The sequence below is a fragment of the Peromyscus californicus genome, unplaced genomic scaffold, assembly GCF_007827085.1.
Source record: "Peromyscus californicus insignis strain IS unplaced genomic scaffold, ASM782708v3 Scaffold_9__1_contigs__length_137607984, whole genome shotgun sequence".
Lineage (NCBI taxonomy): Eukaryota > Metazoa > Chordata > Mammalia > Rodentia > Cricetidae > Peromyscus > Peromyscus californicus.
The window spans coordinates 20,150,752-20,170,835 of NW_026294617.1; positions in this window are offsets into that span (position 1 = coordinate 20,150,752).

Genomic DNA, 20,084 nt, shown 5'->3' on the forward strand with positions numbered 1-20,084 from the left:
AACATCCTCATCTAGTTCATATTTCAGTCAGGGCCTCTTTACCTTGGTACCAGATGTTTGACTGAAACATTTTTAAGTGAAAAAACCGTGAAACTTCAGGAATTTGCCACTCCGTGAAAGGAAAGTCATTTTTATTCACATTAACAATATAATGAAATACGAAATATTAAAGGAATTTATGTTCTGAATGTTGCCTCCTCAATTCCTACTGTAAAGCCCTAATTCTCAATATGATGGCCCTAAGAAGTGGGATTTTTGCAAGGCAGTTAGGTTTAAGTGAGGTCCTCAGAGCATTGTGATGGGACCAACTCCCTCAAGAGATCAGAAAATACCAGAGATCCCTGTCAGCCATGTGAAGATCATTGAGTGGAAATCCAAAGCCAAGAGATGGGTTCTCTACCACAAATATACATCTGCAACCTGACCACGGCCTTCCCTATACCCCTGAAAAATCAATATCTGTTTTATAAGCCATATAATTTACAGATCTTCATTATGTTGGACTTAGCTGCTTACAGCATCATTATATGAACTAACATACTAAACAACACCTCTCTGTATCTCTATTTTACTAGTAATGCAGAGTCCCACACAGGTGTGGTACCTATACAAGTTGAAAGAGTAAAGAAGATCTCCTATTAGTGTGTGTTTTACCTCGTGAAAACATTTCACCCACACAGACTAGTAGACATTGACCTGTGTTAAAGACCACATAAATTATATTAACTTCTGAATTTTCTTTTTCTTTCCCACATGTAAATTATACTGGCATTTTCTACTTGGCTCTGAAGACCCAGTGTAAGAGTACTTGGGAGATGCTTAAATGGACATGCCTCTCTTCTATCTGTTAGTGCTAAGATCTTACTCATTTTAAAAATCCCTGAAGATATATGGTCAAAATATCAACATGATGTCATATATAAGTTATCAAGATATTTGGTACAAATTTTCAATGTTTTTTGGATTTTTGTTGTGTTACTTAAAATGGAGAGGTGAAATGTAAGTCAGTCATAAGAAACAGAAATTTACATGTACAGGAAACATGCTGATTATATTCTAAAGAGAAATAAACCCTGAGTGAGGCAAGAGGCACTTGGCTAGATCATAAACTCTTTCCTTTAGGTTGGAGGGAAACATGTCAGGGTCCAAGAGTGTCTGGAAAGGAAGGTCATGATCATGTAGCTAATTCTAGAAAAACTGGCTCAGAATTTTGGAGAAACTAAGTCAAGTAGAAAAAGATGCCTCCTTGTGTTTATCTATTGATAGGTGTCATTAGCTGACATGGTGGCTAAGAATAAGATTTATAATCATTTTTCAGTGCATGAATGTGATGAGAAACAGATGGGATGGGTGAACCTTATCAGAAAACTTCATAGTAGCAAGTGATGAACAGCAAGATGCCTCTATCCCATAGCTGCCAGTTGACTCTGGCTACCATTTATCTCCTCAGCACTGTGTGGTGGGGTATCTGCATGTGACTCTTCCTGTGGTGGTACCATGTAGTCACTGGCATATAGACGTATGCTTTCTCTAAGCAGAGTAAGAATGCACTAGCCGTGCCTTAAGTGTCTTCTATTTTTCTCTTTTGGCCAAAGGAATCAGATTCTGCTTCACCTTCTTGATGAGAGGTGCATATAAAAGTCTTTGTCCATCTTCAATCCACCATCGTTTCTCTCAGGCTTCATTTCATGTTTTTATTGGCCCTAAAAATGTCAAGACTTCAAGGATTCATCCCAACACATCATAAGCTTAGAGTCTTGTCTCTAGCCAACAAAATTAGATGCAGGTGTTATGATGGCCTATGATGCCATTTCTTGAGTATGATTCTTCTTCAAAAAAACATGTTCAGTAAATTGACAAATTATCTGTCAAATAACTCAGAAACAGCAACCCCCAAACAAACAAAAAGATAGAACATAGCATGGATAACAAGACAGAGAATGCATCACCACACTAGACCTTGTACTTCAGAAGGAAGTTCCTCATTGACATAGGCAGCCCTTGATTCACAGAACCGCTGGGATTCAGTTAGGATTTCTCCAGCTCCTTGACAAGGACTGTGCTCTGCATCTGGATGGTGAGTGCTTTTGTGTGTGTGTGTGTGTTTGTGTGTGTGTGTGTGTGTGTGTGTGTGTGTGTGTGTGTGTGTGTGGTGTGTCTGATACCACATGAGTACCAAGGAGACTATGAGTTCTAAGACTTCTTCACTTTCTTTAAGTATTAACGTCACAGCAGTTATAACAGCCATTGCAAAAATCTCTTAAAATGTTTAGTAATGTTATCAGGTGACTTGAGCAGAAGGACTTTTCTCTGTCTTTCGAATGACCCCTGGGGAGAGTGATTGAGAAAATGTCTTAGGAGTCTTAGGGGCTCTAACTTAGAAGAAATCAGCCAGGTCATTCCTCAAGACCCTTTGACAATTGACTAGATAAAGGGATATGTATCACACCACTATTGACGTTTCTGATCTCCACATGAGGGGTCCTTTCAATACATGGTGGACTTCCTGAAGCCCTTTCTGATGTGGAAAGAGTTGAACAGGAAGAAAATGTGGCTAAGGAAATGACATCCTGCTCCAGGAAGCCGTGGGGATATGTTCACAAGAGGAACAGTATGTCCCCAGTTCTCACCTCTGTATCATGCATGTTTCCTCACAGACATCTTGAAGTGTAGAAGTGTCTTAGATCACTTGAGGGGGCCCTAAATAATCACATATCCTTTCAGCAGAAAGGCCGATAGGACTTTAGCTAAACACAGAGAAGTCCCTATGAAGTGGGGAAGAGAATAGAGGCTCCTGAGGCTGGTGGAGAACAGAAAGGGGCCTTTTCAGTTCTGTGGGTGTCATCCTCACAAGATGAAAGCCTTCTGAGACCAGGCACACAGTCGTGTTCACACACTTGATGCTTCTGCATTAGATGTGGAAGTGTTTCAAGGGTTGATCTGAGGTTACGTTTTTAAAGATTTATTTAATTATTTATGTGCATGTGTTCGTCTACTTTCTTAGACACAATAGGATCTGTCTCAGTGTCATTGCATGTCTTACATGAAATGCTGAGGCAAAATGTCTGATGTAGGGTGTGATTTACAGAGTGCTTAGTGATCCAAGCTTCTCTCATTAAAAAGGAACACAGAAAGAATAACACAAGAAGAGCAAAATACCTCGAGGCCTGAGCCATTATAAGCACTACAGCTTATTGGAGGCAACACTGAGGAAACGCCCAACATCCAGTCCAGTTCCCTAAGCTCATGGACCTCCCACGAGCACAGAGAGATGGAAGATCCAACCACTAAGGGGCCAGGTTGCTGGAGCCCCCCACCCCTGCCCCCCACCCCAAGAAGCCAAGCAGTACTTGTGGGTTGGAGGCCAGTACAAAGAAACATCATTCATTTATGTCACTTCCTTTTCAAATAGCCTGATAAAAGCGAGGCTAAGTAAAGGACTGGAAAGAGGAGGGTCCTGATGACAAAGAACAACGGGTTTTAGGAGCCAGAAACAGAAACCTTCATGCCCAGACTTTAAGGTATATTGCAGGTCTGATGTAAGACATTTTGTGGGTTTTCGTAAAGCAAAGAACATTTAGCATGCATGGTGTGTGTGTGTGTGCGTGTGTGTGTGTGTGTGTGTGTGTGTGTGTGTGTGTGTGTGTGTGTGTCAGGGGTGGTGGGGGGCAAAATTACAGCATCTACATTTTTCAAAAGAGTGACATCAAATAGAATCAAGTGTTGTACATGCTATTTTCTTTTTTTAAAACTTTTTTATTAATTTATTTGTTTTTTTTTACATCCCAATCGCAGCTCCCCCTTTCTCTTCTCCCACTCTTTATTGACTCTTTGGGAGTTTCACATCATTCTCTCCAATCCCGTTCACCTCAATGTCCTTCTGCTCCTCATCCCAGCAGCAAGCCCTCCCAAAAGAACCATCCCAAAATGAATTAAAAACAAAACAAACAAAAATTACCCCCTCGCACCTCTGTCTTTACAACACCACCTCTTCATTCATCCTAGCAGCATCAGGAGCTGAGGCATACCCTTTTATCCAGTCAGTCCCAACCATAAAATATTCATTGCAATGAGTCATTGGTCTGGTTCAAGGCCTCTGGTACACCATCATCACTGGTCCCTCATGGAAACTCCTCTTGGATGTTTGCTGTTGCCCCAAGTCATGGAGATCCTGTGGTCATCATTCTGCAGGACCAGTCCCTTCATACACTCCATCAGGTCATAGATGCGGTAGATGTTAGGACGGGCCAACTCAAGGCCCAGGATGTGGGTCTGGGTGGTAACTGAGCTGATAGGTTCAATTCCCTCAGGTGAGGGACAGAGCCAGCTTTCCTAGGCCCTGCCATTAAGGCCAACTCTCCCACACCTGTGCAGGATTGGTGAGACAGCTCTCCCATGGGGGCAGGACCAGCTCTCTTGCTGTAGTGTCCCGTGAGGGGCAAGGACAGCTATCCCAGGGCCAGTGAGGGACAAGGCAGGTTCAACATGGCCCTCAAGTTTCAGCACACATTGTCCTATGACACTCTGCAGTAACACAGGCCATAGACACCATCACAGGCCCCAACTGCAGCAGGAACATGGACCCAGACATGGCCCTTGGTGGCAACTCTGGCCCAGCCATTACCATGACCCTTGTGACAGCACAGGCCCCCCCAGACCAGTATGGCACTGGCAGCAGCAAGGCCCTTTGTAACACAAATTGCTAAACGATCTTATTAATAAAAAACCTGGAGCCAGATATTGGAGTTAAAACCTGAGAGATCAGAGGAATAGGAAAAGCCATGCCAACCTCATCTTACCAGTCCTCAGTCTCCAAAGAGACCTACTTCCTGTCTACCCACACCTATATGCCTTTCTGTTCTGCCATCTCATTTCCTCTCTGGGCCCAGCTACATCACTTCCTCTTTCTGCCCAGCTCTGTCATTTCCTGTCTGTTTGTACAGACCTCCAGACTTTTATGGTTAACTAGTTTTGGAATTAAAAGCATGTGTTACCATGCCTGACAATGTTCCCAGTGTGACCTTGAACTCACAGAGGTCTGGATGGATCTCTGCCTCCCGAATGCTAGGATTAAATGTGTGTACTACCACTGTCTGACTTCTATGTTTACTATAGTGGCTGGCTTTTTCCTCTGATCCTCAGACAAACTTTATTAGGGTGCACAATACATTGAGGGACACAATATATCACCACAGTCATTGAATACCAACATGGTCTCAGGTGGCAGACCAGACCCTGGGCATCCATATGGTCCCAGCTGTGGAAGGACCTCAGACCCAGACATGGTCCTCATAGCAGCCTGAGCTCAGAAGTCAGCATGGCCCCATGTAGCAGGACAGGCCACTCAGATTGTCAGCGTGGCCCTCAGACATCAACATGGCCCCAGGTGGTGACCCACACCTCTAGCATTGGCATAGCCTTTGATGGTATCAGGAGCCATGGACATCAACACAGACCCTGCCTGCAGTAGGAACATGGGCCCAGACATGGCCCTCAGCAGCAGCCCTGGCCTGGATGGGATGATACCATGGCCCCAGGTGATAGCACAGGTCATTCAGATTAGGGTGGCCCCAGAGGCAGCATAGCCCTCTGGTTGCAACATGGCCACAGGTTGCAGCCTAGCATGTGGACATGCATGTGACTCTTGGTGGCACCATGGGTCATAGACATCAACACAGACCTCTGTTGTGGTAGGACCACAGACCTAGAAATGGTCCTCATCAGCATACTAGGTTTGGATTTCACCTTGGCCCCAGGTGCCAATGCAGGTCACTCAGATCAGCAAGGCTCCAGCAGCATAGTGGCCCTTAGACACCAACATGGCCACATGTAGTAGCCCAGACCCCAGGCATTAGCATGGCCTTTGAAGGTATCAGGAGCCACAGACATCAACACAGACCCTGGCTGCAGTAGGGTCACAGACCCAGACATGGCCCTCAGCTGCATCCTGTGCTGGACATCATCATAGCACCTTATGGCAGTGCAGGTCACTTAGATCTGTGTGGCCCAGCTGCAGCATGACCCTCAGATTCCCACCTGCCTTGAGGTGTCAGCCCAGATCCTGGGTATTTGGTGGTATTTGGTATTGATACCACACGACCTTCAGTGGTATCAGGAGTCACGGATATCAACCCAGACCCTGGCTGTGGTGGGGCCACGGACCCAGACATGGCCCTGTGCTGCAGCCTGGGCTTGGTGTACATGCTATTTTCAGTCTTACTTTATCCACTTATTTGGTGAGATTAAAATCATTTTAAAACAAACTCTGGAGGGGGGCTGGACTCAGTACCTAGAAAGCAATTCTTAAGAACAAGATTATGCACATGAGAGTCTTGGTCTCTACTTGAGAATGAAAATTATTCAGCATCACGGGCTTTGAAATAACAGCAGGCTCCCCTCCTTCCCCACTCTACTTCCCTGCTGTGTTTTCAAGTGCCTTCTTCACATGCAGCCCCGATCAGTGAGCCTGTATGTGGCGAGAACAGATCACCACAAGCCGTTGTGGGAGTATGGCTTAGAACCATACTACCTTTGTAGGCTATTATTTTGCACTTATAAAATGATAAATTCACTTTCAGTAGAAAAAATTTTTTTTTTTTTTTTGTTTTTCGAGACAGGGTTTCTCTGTGTAGCTTTGCGCCTTTCCTGGAACTCGCTTTGTAGACCAGGCTGGCCTCGAACTCACAGAGATCCGCCTGGCTCTGCCTCCCGAGTGCTGGGATTAAAGGCGTGCGCCACCACCGCCCGGCTTAGAAAAAATATTTTTAAATGCTGTTTGATTTGTCCCGAGTGAAGGAAGCAGGAATCCAGCTTTAGTGATTTTCTGTTCTGTTTAAAGAGGTGCTTTATGGTGAGATTGGCAAGCTGGAGAGGGCCAAAGCTAGCTTTCACCCACTCAGTAAAAGACAATTCTTAAGGATGATGAATCTGTTTGCTCAGCTGGGCTTGTGGTTTTAATTATATTTTCAAATCTATCTATCTATCTATCTTTCATCTACCTATCTGTGTGTGTGTGTGTGTGTGTGTGTGTGTGTGTGTGTGTGTGTGTGTGTGTCTGTGTGTCTGTGTGTGTGTGTGTGTGTGTGTGTGTGTGTGTGTGTGTGTGTGTGTGTGTGTGTCTGTGTGTGTACCCTATTGTGATCATGCAGATCTTTCCCGAATACATACCTGTGACAGCTGGGAAAAGTGTTCTGACCCCTGAGTTTTGATATGGCAGCAGGCATTAGCCTGCAGTTTCAAGGGTGTCTAACTAGTCGGGACACCATGACCCTGATGCAACAGTTTCCCTGGCTTCCTCCCATCTGATTCCTTGTCTCCCAGCTTCTGTCCCACCGAAGAACTCCTCTCCGCTAGGATGAGGCTTCAACCTATGAGTTTCATGGAGCCAGTCATGTTCCCAGTAGAGTGGCTTCCCTCTGTGCCCTCACAGGCCAATCTCCATCGCTGGGGTCCTTGTCAGCAGACTGACCCCCTCAGTGGGCATCACGTTGTCCTTTAGTCTGTCCACTTTATTCCTGAACGCCTCTGTTTTTCTACATCACTGAACTTCTCCACTCCCCCCATAATGAATTCCCCAAGCATGTGACCAGTGTGCTCACACAAGCAACTCTACTTGTCAGAGTTTTCTGTCTGATATTTCCACCACTGTGACAAAATACCGAAGAGAAGCAACTTAAAGGGAAGATTTAGGTTCACAGTTCCTCCAGTTTGCAGGCTGTGGTCCTCGGGTTGGCTAGTTTTTGGGCCACAGTGAGGCAGGGCAACATGGCAGAAGCTTGCAGTGGGAAAAAGCCACAGAGAGAGAGAAAGAGAGAGAGAGAGAGAGAGAGAGGGAGGGAGGGAGGGAGAGAGAGGGAGGGAGAAAGGGGGAGGGGGAGGGAGGGGATCATGTCCTGACCATGCCTTCCCTCTTAAAAGTTCTGTTATTCCAGAAGAGAGCCATGTGCACACACAAAAACCATTACCACACAAGACTTTGCAGACATATCGGCCTCAATCTTAACACCAGAATCTCTCTTTGCTTTCTCATCTTCACGTGAGTTCAGCGGGACATTACACCTGTGCATTCTCTCATGGCTTCCTGTCTGTTGTCTATAGCTTTGTGACTGTCAACCCCTTTGAGAGATGACCTTATTTACTGCAAGGAACAGCTTGCCACCCTCAAGCTTCGTTCTGTTTTAACTCACAGCCAATAGGGCAATCTTTAAGTGAAATGTGTGGCCCTCTCCTAAAATACTGTAACATGTGATCAATTTTACTGGTTGAACATGAACCAACTCATACTGACACTCACGACATTCATTTCTTCTCCTTCTGTCATCACACAAAGAGAACAACCTAATTATTTACTGGTGATTTTTTCTAATATTTATGACCAGTAAGTCCAAATGGACTGGCTGCTCTGACTGCTCTGAGTGCTCTCACTGCACTGACTGCACTGACTGCTCTCACTGCACTGACTGCTCTCACTGCACTGGCTGCACTGGCTGCACTGACTGCTCTCACTGCACTGACTGCTCTCACTGCACTGACTACTCTCACTGCACTGACTGCTCTCACTGCACTGGCTGCACTGGCTGCACTGACTGCACTGACTGCACTGACTGCTCTCACTTCACTGACTGCTCTCACTGCACTGACTATCCTCACTGTACTGACTGCACTGACTGCACTGACTGCACTGACTGCACTGACTGCACTGACTGCACTGACTGCACTGACTGCACTGACTGCACTGACTGCACTGACTGCACTGACTGCTCTCACTGCACTGACTGCACTGGCCGCACTGGTAGCACTGACTGCTTTGTTGCTCTGCCTGCTCTGGCTGCCACAGTTGAGAGCTTGAGCTACCTCACTCTAGAATTCCGTTTCTATCCTCCACTCTTGGATTAGCCCCATTGTGTAGGGCACACCATCAACTTTACCTTCTGAACCCACTGGATTGCAGTAGGGACCAGTTTTCCAGTGCTCTCTCCTTGGTTTTGGTCCTGTTTGCACCCCGCTGCTCCTACTGACATGTGCTGGTGTCTGAGGGGGTGGGGCCTGGCACCACTCATTTGAGAAAAGCCTGTATATATCTTGTGCATGTATGTGCACTTAGCAGTTTGAAGGACACCTTCCACACACAAAGATGTTTCACAGAATCACTTTCCTGCTGAACACTTACACAAAGCCATATGTAAAACCAGAAAGAATATGTGGAAAAATGTGGAAGACATCTGAAAAGGGGTAAGCAGAGTGTATTCTTGCTATTTTTTATTTTGTGTTTCATGTATTTAGATCATTTTTGTTACTCATAAGAAATGTCTTTTTACAAAGATTCAGCTGAGTTACATTCTGACCTTTTATTTTCTTACTGAGCATTGTGAGAGAAGTTTACAAACTCTCTTCATATTATTTATGAAAGGAAATACATAGTATTTAAATAACATATTAAATAACACAGTATTTAAATGAATGTAAGAATTACATGAAGAAAGTTGTGGTAGGGAAAGTCATTCATGCCTTAAGAACAGACAGTTCTGGGGCCTGCGGAGATGGCTCAGTGACTAAGAGAGTGAGCACACTGTTCTTGCAGAAGGTCCAAGTTTGCTTCCCAGCACCCATGTGTGATGGTTCGCTTGCCTTGAACTCCAGCTGCAGGGAGTCCAACACCCTCCTCTGGCCTCGGGGTACACCTGGACTAAAGCATGTGCCCATACGTACTCACAAACATTCTCATAGTTAAAATGAAAGAACACATTTTCCTTCCCTGAATTTGCTGCTTTTAAACTTAAATCCACCAGAATGAGTGTGAAGGTTGATGATCACATGCTGTGATTTTGAGTCCCAAACACTCTGAGAGCAAGTTTTCAGACCTTATGGAACACAAATATAAATATTCACAAGCAGAAAGGATAATTTTTTTCTGTTTCTAATTTAAGGATTGTGCTTTCTATACCTTTGTGCACATTCTAAGTGGAAATTTTTAACCATGTCTTTGATTTTTTTTGGATATTTAGCTTTCAGCTCCAGCAGTTTCTGATAAGTTTTTTTTTTTTTTTTGGTTTTTCAAATGCTCCTGTGACTTTCTCAACCCTTTGCTTTCTCTAACCAAAGACTTTTATTTATATATATTATATGCAACTTCACACTTGCTGATTTTTATTTTATAATCACCGAATGGTCTTACCAACACTACTGCATGGTCTTGAAGAATAAACATATCAACATGTGTGGGACCCTTGATGGGTTGCAGATACGTTAGCTACTGAGAGATACTATTATAATGAATTCCAGTGTCAATAACATCACATGTATAGTGATCTGACATCCACTTCACATTCTGTGTAGAAAGTGCTGAGAAGTGCTGCTGTCCCCATGATGTACAGATGGGCTGTACATAGCACCAAGAGAAAACACACCCCACCATGATCAGATTGTTCAGGGAGTGACTTCACCACTGAATAGGGGCTTGCATCTCAATTTCTGTAAATTCATGTGCATATTGAATTGTGTTTGAAAGACATTGGGAATATAATCTATTTAATTCACTTAATGTGGGAATTACATTTTATCAAGTTTAGTTTTGTTAAGAATAGTAAGAACAATAAAATCCAAGCAACTGTGTTTCATTAAATGTTTATGCAATTCAGTGTCAATCATTAAGACATTTTAGTGAGTATTTCATATTAATACATAGTTATACTTCATTATTAAGTATATATGAAACATTGATAATACAAAATAAATGCGCCGGGCGGTGGTGGCGCACGCCTTTAATCCCAGCACTCGGGAGGCAGAGCCAGGCGGATCTCTGTGAGTTCGAGGCCAGCCTGGACTACCAAGTGAGTTCCAGGAAAGGCGCAAAGCTACACAGAGAAACCCTGTCTTGAAAAACCAAAAAAAAAAAAAAAAAATACAAAATAAATGCTATATTACCACAAATAAGCATTTTAATATGTAGAGGATTGAAAAAAGTCTGTGTCTAATACTTGCATGTTGCCATCCCCACACTTAGAGCTGATCTTTAGGCTTTCTGCTTCCTCAAGTACCTGAATTTGTGACTTCAGCAATGGAAAGCAGAGCATCCTTAGGAGCAATCTTTGTGAATATTACATCTACCTAATGTGAGCCTTGTTACCACTTATGATTATTAATGGACCTTTCAACAGTTGCTCATTTTGTTGACATTAGAGTTACACTGTTTAACAAAACATAGCCTGATAGACAGCAGTCCTTCATATTGTTATGTTTTCAAAACTCATGTCATGTCTCAGAAGTAAAATATTTACACGTATGAAATGAAGCCCTTTTGATTTCAGCCTCATCTGCATTACAGAAGCCATTTACACAAAGCAACACAGTAAATGTGTGTTTGCAAATAGAAGGTTTGCCAAATATCTGTGTTCCATTGACAAGGTTATCTGATTGTGTAATGGAAAAACCCTGTCTTGGCTATAACCACAGTGGTTTCAGATGACTGTGGCAAGTCACCTTCTAACTCCTGAATGACCAGAGGACTAATTAAATATCTCATCTTAACACTTTTTAAAGTTTGTTACATTTAGACTTTGTGTACATGGCATTAAATAGAGTGTGCATAGGAGCATACAAAGGTCTGTGATCACATATGTGCAGGCCCACTGCACACATGTAATCTGTGGAGTCTAAACCTGCCTAAGGGTCCTCACCAGAAATGACAGCATGTTCTAGTATGAGCACTGAGAGTCCAAGGTATGAGAGCTAAATAATGTGAGCTTCAGGGAACAGCCTTCTCTGCTGTCTGTTCATATGGAATGGACTAGTTTTAATAACTTGGCAACAAATAGGTTATTGTAATCAACTGTCAATGTACTGAATATTTACTAGCTTAATTAAATTTTGGGACAAATTAGGATTTTCTGAGAGAAACAGAAGTCAATTTTCTATCAACTATTTCAATATTCTTCCAACTGTAAACGTGATTCATTGGCTGACTGTGCCCTTGAATTAGAAATATACTTGTGGTTGGGAGTGGTGGTGCATGCCTTGAATTCCAGCATTTAGGAGGTCGAGGCAGGTGGATTTCTGTGAGTTCGAGGCCAGCCTGGTGTACAAAGCAAGTTCCAGGACAGCCAAGGTTTTTTCACAGAGAAACCATGTCTCAAAAATCAAAACAAACAAAAAAAGAAATACACTTGTGAATCACAGACACAATTGTGCATCTATCTGCTCAGCCATAGCATCAACAGTAACATGAAAGTCAAAACCATATAAAATCTGCTTTGTTAGGTACATCAGTCTCATGTAGATTTCTGCTTCTGAATGCCGATGGGAACACAGTATGGAAAATTGTACCAGGCATTTTTAGTTCAAACCATCTCCTTGTGGATCTGAAAGATGTGGTGTGATTTTAAAAAACAACAGCAACGACAACAACAAAACACACAGATGCTTAAAGACAGTGGCTTGTGACTGAGAGAGAGAGCAAGAGAGACTGGAGACTGGCTGGCTTTTCTGGACCAGGATGCTGTGCACAGAGTTGAATGCATTGAACAAGAGTGAAGAGGCTGAACACATGAGGAGCTCAGTCAGATCTGGGAAGAGGGATGGTTGTGAGTAAAAAGATGGTGGAAGGTCAAAACAGCTCTAAAACCACAGTCCACAGACTTTGGTGCACCATAAAGCACCCAGGAACCTTCAGGAACAGAGGCGTCAGCTTCACGTTCTTTAAGGAGTCTGGACCCGTGTTTTTGATGAGATTGTCAGGTGATTTTGATCCCAAATCTTTGAGGACTGGCACAGCAGGGTAGACAAACACAATAAGGAGGTGGAGAATAAATAGAAGCATGAGATTCAAGACATGTTTGGGTGGTTGAAAGAGCCCACTTAATGATGTGCACGGCTCTTTGGACACTGGGGTAGATGAAACCATGAAAAGGTAGGGAATGATACCGGTGAGGAACAATACAGTTAATGATGGTGGACAGGAGAGAAGCAGGGAGTGGAAGGAAGGCAGGAAAAATCCGGACCCAAATCTTGGAAGGATGAGAGGGTTCAGATCTAAGTATCTCTGCCAAGACGGCTGTGATGAAAGGGGGAATCTCCTGCCCCTGAGGGAAGGTGAGTGAGCTAAGACTGTGGGTTTGGGCAGAAAGGAGAGAAGGTTCAGTCAACTCTTTAAGCTTCTCTTGACCTTCTGAAATTGAAAGTATGTGCAAGGGTGTGAGATTTTAAGACACTATTTGCTAAACATAGACTACTTGCAAGAAGTTGTGTGAGGAAAAGTTCAAAGAATATCAATGTTTGAGAAATTTGGCTGCAAAGAAATTTCTATGAAGAGTTAATGCCACATATAAAATTTACTGCCATGAAGGAGACGCTCAAAAATATTGTTTGCTCTGGGCCATTGAGGATTGAAAGTTGGGCTTTCATACTGGCTTTATTTCCCCATCATCCTCTGAGGTTGTTCTTCAGATCATTAATTCTTATGGTGTTAGATGAATAAGCTTCATAAAATAAGCAAGGGAAGGGATTATGGGTTAGAGTTTATAAAGTTCAATTCTATGATAGAAATAATGGCTTAGAGTAAAAACACATTTTCTATTTTTCTTAATTACTACCCCTTAACAGCCTTTGGCAGCCAATGCTGAACTGAGCACCTCAGGCAGAGGTCATCAGCTTGGCGTCTCAAATGACCTTCTAGAGTACATGAAAAGGCTTCCTAGGTTTCACTGAAAAAAAATAATAATAGTCTTTCAATATTATTTCTTTCCTACTCACTCCTGCTTCGTGAGGGCAATGGCACTAACTCAGGCTCTGGAGTGAGCAAGAAGAGTACGAACCGCCCAGCAGAGCTCTCTGTTTGGGTTTGGGGAAAGCTCTTCTTCAGGACTCTCTGTTAACAGGCATGGGCAAATTTGACAGAAAATCACAGTGTTCCATGTGTTCCATGGTCCAACCAATGCACAGCATCCCCTCATCCCCTCCTAATCACCCCACCCTAATACAACAACACTCATGAATGACATGGAAGGGTCAAGGGTCTCTACACACAACTGCTGATCATCCTGGGATTCTGAAATTAGCCAAAGGGAAAGGAGTACTAGGTGGAAACACTCCCCAAGAAAAGGGAGAAATTGAAAAGCAAGCAGGAGAGAACAGACAGTAGGCTCAGAAAACTGTGCCATGTGGAATGCATGGATGGAACTCTGGAGTTCTATCCAGTGTCAACTACAGAGTGTTATCTGCTCCTCTGTGTGCCAGGTTCTGTTCTAAGAGATCAGGCCACAGTAAAAACCAGTGACAGACTTCTTCCAGTCATGAAGCTTGTGTCCAGAGGCAGGGATAAGTTACTACTCATGTGTGTGTGTGTGTGTGGGGGGGTGTACACACATGTGTGCATGTGTGTTTGTGGAAATGTATGCATGTATGTGTATATATGAGTATATATGTTCATATGCATGCATATATATGAATGGGCATGTGCGTGTATGAAAATACGCATGCATGTGAAGTCCTGAGTGAATGTGTATTGTTGATATGAGTATGACCATGTCAAGGACCCCAGTGCCTCAGACCTACTGGAATGGCAATGTCTTCCCTGGGTCAGGCTCAGGGAAATAAGAAGGCCTTCCCCTGACCAAGTATAGATGTTACCAGTGTGTGCAGAAAGTACCAGCCCCAGCTTCCTCCATCTGAGTGACTGCTGTCTGAGACTGCTTCACTCCAGAGACCCCCTAATTTCTGCCATAGATAATAAACACTGAGTTTGCAGGTGCACCTCTATCAGAGTGCACGGCCCATCTGATCCTCCTTTCTGTACATTCGTCTATTGGTCCATTTTTATCAATTATCCTGTTATGTCAATCCCAAAGCTATTTGGGTTATTCTCTCTCTCTCTCTCTCTCTCTCTCTCTCTCTCTCTCTCTCTCTCTCTCTCTCTGTGTGTGTGTGTGTGTGTGTGTGTGTGTGTGTGTGTTTTCTAAGTTTTCCTTGAAAATATAATTATGAAAGAGTGCAGCTCTCTGTATTGTTAAAGTCGGGTCTTAGCAGTAATGCTACAATTGAACACAGATCCACAACAGGTAAGAAAGCCATGAAGGTGACTATGGGAAATCATGCTAGGTAATGGAAAAGGCAAAGCCTTTTAAGCCAGAACCACTGGGCTGTTTAAAGAGTAGCTAGGGTATGAACTTGCCTAGAGACAGAATTAGAAGACTGTGGAGGGGGGATGTCAGAACACACACTCAGAGCAGGGACCACAAGAATCTGGAAGCCAAGAAAAAGAGAGAGCAAGATAAGGGTAACATAAGGGTTCAGGCTTATCACTAGCACCAAAGGAGCCTGCTCTTACTTTGAAATCTGTGCATTTTATTTGTTTAGTGTGGAAAGTTTTGTTCTGGAAGAATTACTGAAAACTTTCAATCTCTTTCACACCAGTTGGCATGATGAAAATTCAAAGAATGTGCTAGAACATAGCTGGGATGCTACCATCAACAGTCATTGTATGTCCGGCTTATTGGGAAAGGCAGCTATGCAGATGGAGTAACACTAATTCTTAACCAAGACAGATTGGAAACACGAAATTTGGCTGGTGGTCAGAACCAGTTGATGAAGAATTCTTATTAATTAGACCAGATGGAGACCAATAATAGCAATACTTTATGAAGGAGCTAAACTAAAGTAGCAGTGGTTAATTGGTATCAGCAAAACATTTCTAAGATTAGAAATTTTTTTTTCTTTTCAGAAAGTTAACTTCTTTAAGTGACTTCTATGATTTTGCTCCTGGGTTCTCCTTTTATAAATGTAAAGTACTCCTGTCATGAACATTTGCTCAGTGTGTGATCACATCATGAAGGGCTTCATTAGTTTTAAAGATTCATTGAAAGCTGTGTGTTGAGTATGCATCAAGTCACAGTAAAGAGCAGCAGTCATTTAAATGTCCTGGAAGAGATCAGAGTTCTGTGTCACAGGAAGGAGAGAACATGTAACATTTAAAAAAATGACACAGGACCAAAGTGATCTGTCATTTTAAAAACAGAAACAAATGACCTGTGTGAACCATACGTGTTGTTTGTTCTCGTGCCTAGATGGCATGCAGAGTGGAAGTGAATTTGTGGTCTGGTGTAATGTAAAGCTTCTTCATTTGTTTCCCGTCCCCTTTCCTTCCCTTCTCTCCTCTCCCCTCCCCTCCCCTCCCCTGCCCTCTCCTCCCCTCCCATTCCCTTCCTTTTCTTTCCCCTCCCCTCCCCTTCCCCTCTGCTTCCTCTCCCTTCTCCTCCTCCCCCTCCCTCCCCTCCCCTTCCTTCCTTCTTTCCTTCCTTCCTTTCATCCTCTGATTTTCATCATAAATTTTTATGAAGAAAATAAAGTTTGTGCAGAGGAAAGGAAAGATTGTATGAAGTCATGGCATTTGCCCTTGAAGATTCTTCAGAGAATGTCATGTGGTGGGATTGGCAGCTAGGCTTTCATCTACCTGAAAACAAAACAAAACAAAACAAAACAAAAAAACAAAAAAACAGCTCTTCCCCCAAAGAGAATGAGAGATATTTCATTCTGTAGCCAAATATAAATGACCATGATGTACCGTGCTCTGGTGTAAAAACAGTGTTCGTGAAGTTTTTGTGGTAGCAGAATGAAAAAAATAAATCATAAATTAAGACATTTTCTAATATATCAGTTCAAACATCACATAGGTTACAGAAAAGTGGGAAACTCTGCTCACAGATCCTTAGCCTTTATCTTAATATAAGCCAAGACTCTGTTCCTTCATGATATCACAGGGATGTTAAGTCAAGTTCGGAGCTATATAATAAATGGCTACCAAGGATGAGCCACACTGAGGTCCTGGGACCATGCACACACTGGGTGGTCAGGTGGCTGGTAGATGAACCAACACTATTGCAATGAAGTGTCCTCTTGTTTATTAGGTCCAGGTAAGGGTGTTATCCACTCTTTCCTCAGTTTGGTGCATTTGATAAGTTCTCAGACCTTCACTACCTAGTATAATTTCAATACTCCCATGTGCTCAGATGGTTCCAGTTTAATCAGATTTATAGGATGGTTCCTTTCTACATTTGAGGCGTAAGTTATCAATCAGTCTGCACATTGTGAATGGTGTCAGACTGAGAGTTGGACAGACAATGCTGTTTATATGTCCACCAAGATTCAGTCACCTTGCCTTGTTTTTTCTACTCAAATGAAATAAAAAAAAAAACTGCTTATTAGGTGGAGTCTATCAGTAGATATTTTTTCCAGCACAATGGCAGTCAGGAACGAGGGAATACCACAAAATCACACCATGCAACAAACTTCACACACAAGATTTACTGGGGAGAAGAACAGAATTACAGCTGTCTCTGAATGGGAAAGGAGACAGTCAAGGGCTTGGTGGAGTGACAAGCTTTTGCAGGGTCTTTGAAGCATGCATAGTCAGCTAGCAAAAAAGCACAGTGGGCCAGTATTGCTCAGCCATTAACTCTGAAACATGGTTGCTTGGGGCAGGGTGATTTTCCCTTGGCCTGCTCCCCTACTAGGTCTAGCCCTGTCTCAGACTACCCCACCCCACTGTATTGCTTCAAATTATAGAGGTATGGACCAATATTTAGTGCTGTCGTTGGAATGAGATGATCTCCACGCCCTGAGATGATCTCAGGTATTTGAACACTTAGATTCCTGTTGGCGTGCTGTTTGGGAAGGTTTAGGAGCTGTATCCTTGTAGAGGAAGTATGCTACTGGAAAGCCTGCTGTTGTGTATCTGTTTCCTCTGGATTGGAACATTCTAACCTGTAGGGAAACTCTTTAAGCAGGGAGGTAAACAATTCAAAACAGTTTTAGGAAGTCCCTGAAACTAACCAGATTCACTAGTCACCTTCTGACAAGAGTAAACATGTTACACTCAGACAGCCAAGCTGCAAAGAAGACTCTGAGAACAGACCAGCTGCCTGGAAGAGGTTTAGATCCGAGTCATTTGGAAGGATACTCTCCATCCTGTTGAGGTGCCTACAGTCTGCACAGTGTACTCCCAGTTTCCAGCCTTGTGAGCTATCAGTCATGTTAGGGAGGATTTTGGTGATGCAGATGTCTTTGAGTCACTTCTGCTCCTGTAGGTAACTCCCCACCCATAGTCCTGTAAGTAACCCCAATGAAATTCATTGTTTCACCAAGTTAGGCTTTGGTAGTGTCTGCAGGGCTCTAACAGGCCGGAGCATGGCAAACAGGCCTGAGCATGCAAACATGGCCTTGGCAGGCTTGCTCTTCCCTCATTCCCTCTGCCTTGCTAAACTATTCAATTACATTCCTAAAGCCGGCCACCAAGGTCCCTTATTTGGCCACTTTCTCCTCCTGAGTCTGACCACCAAATCCAGCTGTCAAAGTATTGAAGTCCAGCAATCAAAAGCCCTCTTTTGAATACCTCAATTAACATGCCCAATCAAAAGTAAGCACCTCATCCTAACATGGGGTTTCCCCTTTTCCCTTTACAAACTACTGTTTGCCTATGGGCCATATGTGTCTCCTCTCTATCCACAGGAAGTCCTTTGTCCCTCTGGGGAAAAGTCCTTCCCCCTCCCTCCTTTCTTTCCCACATCTCCCTTGTCCTGTGTCTCCTGTCTTTGTCTCCTATTCCCCACCTCTTGTCCTTCTGAGGCAAATAAATCTCCTTTGTACTGAGAACTTGGTCTTGGTGTATCCTGTGCCCATTTCAGGCCTTTCAGTACCTATACTTGGCTCTGTGGAGGACTCCATATCCGGGGTGAGTAGATGTGTGTGTTGCCTATGTCCAGGAAAAGACTTGTCATACAACAACTGCTTTGATGTTTCAAAGCCTCAGAAACGTCAAAGTCCCATCCAATCCCCAGTGTTGCTTTCTCTGCTTTCTGTTGGAGGTTCAAGATGAGAGCCTTCAGCATGCTGCTCCATCCCTCAGGCCTGCCACCTCTCAGCCATGATGAACCCTTATCCCTCTGCACCATGAGCCCAAATAAACACTTCCTTTGATAAGTTGCCTTGGTCATGGTGTTTTATCATAGCCACAGCAAAGAAACAGATACATTAGTAAAGCTGAATAGTACAGATAGAGGAAGAGAGGAATAGTCCCCTGCCCAAAGCTGGACATAACTCTTTGGGGGAGGGGACACAAAGCAGAGACTAGGTTAGGGACTGCTTACAGATTATTGTCCATGACAAGATTCTGTGTCTCTGTCTCTCTCTCAGTATGTTTTTAAATTTATTTCATGTGCCGTGTGTGTGTGTGTGTGTGTGTGTGTGTGTGTGTGTGTGTGTGAAGTATGGTTGATCTATTAAGGCATCTCTCCAGCATTTCTTTGTTGTTGTTGTGTTAGCTTTTATGACAATTGCATTCTGTCCAAGGCTGGCCTGGAACTCACGACATAGCTCATGCGAGCCTTGATCTCTTGGTGATCTTGCTTCAGTCTCCATCCTGAATACTGACACTATAGGCATGAGCCTCTGTTCCTGGTTTATTATGCACATTATTAAAACTAACTCATAATACTTGTGAAAATTTATTCAAAACTTGAAAGTGAGAGCTTATGATTTGAATTATTATTAAATTAAAAATCAAGCTATTAATGAAATTTCTATGATATTCCAAAGCAAATGCTGAAGGTATTTTCAATGTAGACTGCTTGGGAAGCATTAGGGACATCCTGGGCACCAATCCCAGCATCAGAAAGACAAAACAAAACCAAAAAATAAATAGAAATGAAAGTACAAGAATGGTTAATGTCATTATTTATAACAGTACTGCTGCCACAGCCACAGTCTGATGGTGGCCCCTTAACTTCAAGCTACTAAGAGATTACCAATGGATTGTGTGGACTTCTGGAAGGAAAGTCATGTTAATTTCTTTTCTCCAGGTTCCATCTGAGTGTCACACAGAGTTGACATTTGATAAATATTTAGTGGAAAGAGAGGGGTAGGGAAGAAGAATGAGGCCATAAAGAGAAGAGACACAGGGTGGTGGCTCAGAAGGTGATGTGCCTGTGGACAAGCCTGACAATCTGAGTTTGATTCCTAGACTCACAGATTGGAAGGAGAGGAATGATTCCAGTAAGGTGTCCTCTGACCTCCACATGTACCCATCACACACACACACA